Raw genomic sequence first — 4975 nt, 5'->3', positions numbered from 1 at the left:
TCAGCGGAGGGAGAAGTCCCGCTCTTGGCTGGGGAACAATGTGGGATCTCCCCAGGAGTCCCCTCTGTAGCTCTGAGAGGGAACTGAAGAAGGGTGCACTGTGACCCCGAGGAGCCTGTCCCAAACCAGCCGGTACTGAGGAAATCAGCAGACTGCTCGGCTGTGTGGCCTGTTGGTGGCACCTCCTTTACGGTTGGCCACTGCCCCCGAGCTGCTGGGCGGGCCTGGCACGGCTGACCCTGGCGGGCAGGGACATAAGTGAACGGGCAGGGAGGCCCTTGCACCCGCAAGGTGGACTAAGAATAGTGTCACCCATCACCTCCGCTGTCTCCATCTTTTCTTTCTGTGCCAAGAGACTAGATTTTCTTTTTTTAATAATGAACCTTTTTACTGTTTTTAAATTAAACAGGAGTTTGCGTTTTCATGGGAATCTCCTTTCATTGGATGAGGTGGCCTTTGCACTGTCAGCGAGACACTGACCTGGTTTTGAAAGTAGCAGTGGGAGAGAGGGCCCTCACTCTCCCGGGGGCAGAGCAGGGACGAGAAGGCCGCCTGGCGGGCAGGGCGCCCTGGGCAGGTTCAGCCGCTGCGTCCCAGCTACCAGGCGGGATGCTATTCAGGGGCGGCGCCGGGCAGGTGAGCGCGTCGGAGAGGCCTGGACTGTGCTGGATCTGCGACAACATCGCCAGGCCCTGGGGATCCATGACTTCCTTGAGTCTGAGCCAGAGAAGGCCCCAAAGTGCTTTTCCGAGTTGGGTGTTTAATTTGGGCTGTTGCCAAGCCCGAAGTCTAGGAAGTCACTCATCTTTGAAGGCAGCGACACCCGGACCACGATGAGCATTTCCGCCCTGAGAAATCATTAGGTTTGGGGCGCAGGGTGCGGAGGTGCGGTGCGGACGCTGCCTGACCCCTCCCCCGACAGGAACCTGCGCTTCTCTGCAGAGCATTGCCGCCCAGGGCGGCTGGGAACACTTGTCCCTGGAAAGTCGGCCGTGCCCTGGCAGTGTTTGCCTCCTTACAGCTCTTCCTGTAACGCCTACGTGTTAGTGACCAGGCGTGGCCTTGGTCTGAGCAGGTGGCCCAGGCCCGGGCTTGTGGTTTGCAGGGGCCAGGGGCTGGCCCGGCCCGGGAGGCGAGGGCCGCGCACCGCATGCCCGGGACTGGGGTTTCCTTCTGTCCTGAGATCCGTCAGGGGCGGGCGAGGTGCGCTTTGTCCCACGGAAGGCCTACTTCGCTCTGTTTTCTTTTGAAACCTGTTCCACCTTTTTTTCCAAGTCGTGTTGCTTGTCAAACGCAGACGCGTTCCTCCGCCCCTCACCGGGGTTTTGGACTCTGGCTTCTGGGTGTTTGTCCATCAGATGTGCCAGCCACGCCCGTGGTTCCTGCCAGCGCCTCCCGACCTGTCCGCCCACCCGCGCCCCACGCTCTGGCCGAGAACCACCTGGCACTTCGCAGCGCATTCGCTAGGATAGGATCAACGGGTCCTGTTCGGGGTCTTGAATAAATGGCTGTTTTGATGCGAGAGAACGTGGTGGGTGTGCTTTCTTCGTCCCACTCGCCCACTGGGGCCCGCGACACCCCGATGTGTAGACACGCGCATTCTCCCCACAGGAGGGGGCCTCCCCCGCGCCCGCTGCTGGACGCGCCTGGGCCGGTGTCTGGGGCAATGAGGCCCTCAGGGGTGTGTTCGAGTGTGTTCCTTCCGTGGCAGCATTTCCGCCGGCTCTCCCATCAGAGTGAGTGATGTCCTCCTGTCCCGGGGGGTGTGGGAGCGTGGGTTCCGGGATGAACGGGGGTCGTTTGCAGAAGTCGGGGCGCGGGACGCTGGGCCTGAGTGTGCACCGCTACCCACGCCCGCTGAGCAGCTCCGTGCCCCGTGGGCCAGTGTTGCCATCCATGCGCTTTAGTCCCCGGCAGACATGTCATGGCTTTGCTAGTTAACGGACGCCCCTGCCTGTGTCAGGGAGGCGGTTGTACTCGGGACACTGAGGCACAAAGCGGTCACGGTGACATTTTCCTCCACGTGCAACTCGGCCCTGCGTGGGGGCAAAGCGCGGGTTGGGCCCTCCCTGCCTCTGTGGTCCCGGGTTGTCTGGGGTGCAGCCCGCTTCCTTCCTTCCTTCTCTTTAGCCCCGGCCCGTTGACCAAGCCTGTCCCCACGGGGTGGGTTTGGGGAGCGGTTCCCAGCAGCCCCGCCCTCCTGCAAAAGCACAGCAGGCCCAGCAGGAAGTTGTAGTGAACACGGGGCAGGGGCAGAGCTCAGGACAGCGCCTGGGGTGGAGGTGAGGGAGGGGGGCTGTGCGGTGGGCCTCAGGGCTTCAGCATGATGCTGTAACTGAACGGCTTCCCTGGGAAGTGGATGGGGACACAGACCCCCTCAGGTAACAGGACCCTTCTCTGCCGTGACTTCAACACGTTCCCTTTACCCACTGAGCTCGGCTTCATGGACCTGTTGGTGGAATGTGTCCACTCACTGAACGGAGAGTTTTTGGTTCACTGCCCACATCGCTGCGCTGTCCCTGAAGGAGATGAGGGATGTCCTTCGTGTTCACGCCCGCGGGGCTGGCTGGTGGTTACTGTGCAGGGAACCCGGGCATCACTTTGTGAGCTGCCTGGGAGGGGAGCAAGGGGAGCAGGGCCGTGCCTCTGCAAAAGGCTCAGAATGTGGTCAGATGGTCTCCCCCAGTCTGGCTCCTTTTTCTCTGAAGCATCTCATCCTCTTGGAGGGTAAGCAAGGCAGGAGGATGGGCTCCACCTGCAGGAGAGCTGGGGAGCTCCGGGGCAGGACTACCCAGAAACCTGAAGTTCCTGCTCTGGAAAACGGGGGCATTGAGTAGCAATCATTGTCCTCACTCAAAAGCCACTTACAGGTCTGGCCCGTGTGGCTAAGTGGTTAGAGCGTCGACCCACGCACCAAAGGGTCTCTGGTTTGATTCCTAGTCAAGGGCACATACCAGGGTTGCAGGTTCACTCCCCAGCCATCAGGGCACATGTGGGAGGCAACCAATTGATGTGTGTCTGTCACATCAATGTATCTCTCTCTCTGCCCCGCCCGCCCCCCTTCAACTCTAAAAATTAATGGAGCCCTAACCGGTTTGGCTCAGTGGATAGAGCGTCGGCCTGCAGACTGAAGGGTCCCAGGTTCAATTCTGGTCAAGGGCATGTACCTTGGTTGCAGGCACATCCTCAGTAGGGGGTGTACAGGAGGCAGCTGATCGATGTTTCTAACTCTCCATCCCTCTCCCTTCCTCTCTGTAAAAGATCAATAAAATATATTATTTAAAAAATAATAAAAATAAAAATTAATGGAAAAATATCCTCTGGTGAGAATTAACAACAAAAAATATGCTTCTGGAGGAAATGACTGCAGCAATGCTCTATCTTCACTATAAAATAAAATTAGCTTGAGCAGACTCATTCACAAGCCTTTTGTGTGGTGACAAACTAACCAGTCAGTTAAAATGAACCGGAGCATCTTTCTACCCAAACGACACCCCAGCTACACCTTTGTCAACCCAAACTCCTGTGTGGGTCCGGGTTCCAGAAGCTCTTCAAGAGCTCCCTCCGCAGCTCCCCCTCCTCCCCTCGTCGCTTTCATTGCCCTAAGCATCCCAGCGGTTTCTAGTACCTGCCATTTGAGCCACAACAAAACATCCCCTGCAGACAGCATCACTGGGAAGTTGCTGGAAACCAAGCACTCCCCTTTATTCGTTTGTTTGCTCCATGGCTGTCTCTTACTCACCAACTTGACACACCCACAACGCTGCTGTGTGTGCCCAGTGCCGGGGCATGGCTCAGTGTCTGGAGTGGCCATGAGTAATCACAGCCTCTCACTCATGGGCACTAGCTTCTCACTTGCATCTAATTGGCTCTGCAGAGTCCTGTGCCTTCTTCCAGCTGCAAGGGAAGCTGGGAAGGCGAGCAGCTAGTGTCTTTGCCCCTAGAGTGGGGGTGGGGCTGTGCTCCTCAGGTAGGGGGTACTCAAATAGAAGAGGCTGTTGATGCTGGGGGCAGACTGTCAGTACAGAGATCAAGAATGCAGACACCCCACATTCCTGTCCCATTGGGATCAGCTCCACATGAAGGAATGTGCGAGCTGGGCAGCATGGTGACAGTGCCCTGGATCTGTCTGCGGCCACGCCACTCCAGAAGCACAAACCCAAAGCTCCCTGCAGAGCCTCTCTACAGTGAAAGGGAGTCCTGGCTGTGTGTAAAGGTGTCACATGGCAGAGGTGTCTTCAGTGTCCTCACAAAACACTCTTGTTTTGCTACAGACACCTAGCTGGCTTACAACACCAACGCATAGTACTGTATTTCTGCTTGGAGACCAAATGCTGAATTCCTCATCAAAGCTGCCTCTTTGACACACTCATGTGGTGCACAGAGAACATTCAGCCCCACCTGAGGACCAAAAGCTGAATTAATAAACAGAACTGCCTCTTCTGCGCCCTCTTGTGGTGCATGCAGAATATGCAGCCTCATGCGGGGACTAAGGACTGAATTCCCGATGGGAGCCGTCTCCTCCATACCCTCTTGTGGTGCACCAAGAACATGCAGCTGCATATAGGGACCAAAGGCTGAATTCTGATCAAACCTGTCTTTTTTGTGCCCTCTTGTGCATGAAGAATATGCAGAGCATATTCGGGGACAAAGGCTCAATTTTGAAGTGTTTTTAAAGATTTACATTTTCTATTATAAAAATGAGCCTTAGCTGGTGTTGCTAAGTTGTTAGAGTATCAGCCCTCAGATGAATAGAGTGTTGGTTCCCCAGACTGAAGGGTCATAGGGTCAATTCCAGTCAAGGGCATATACCTTGGTTGCACGCTCCATCCCTGACCCCAGGTTGGGGCACGTGCAGGAGGTAGCCAATCGATGTGTGTCTCTCACATTGATGTTTGTCTTGCTTTCCCTCTCTCCCTCCCTTCCACTCTCTCTAAAAACCAATGGAGCCCAGTTGGCATGGCTCAGTGGCAAT

This window comes from Myotis davidii, unplaced genomic scaffold, assembly GCF_000327345.1.
Source record: "Myotis davidii unplaced genomic scaffold, ASM32734v1 scaffold744, whole genome shotgun sequence".
NCBI lineage: Eukaryota > Metazoa > Chordata > Mammalia > Chiroptera > Vespertilionidae > Myotis > Myotis davidii.
Note: the sequence above shows the minus strand (reverse complement) of the source record.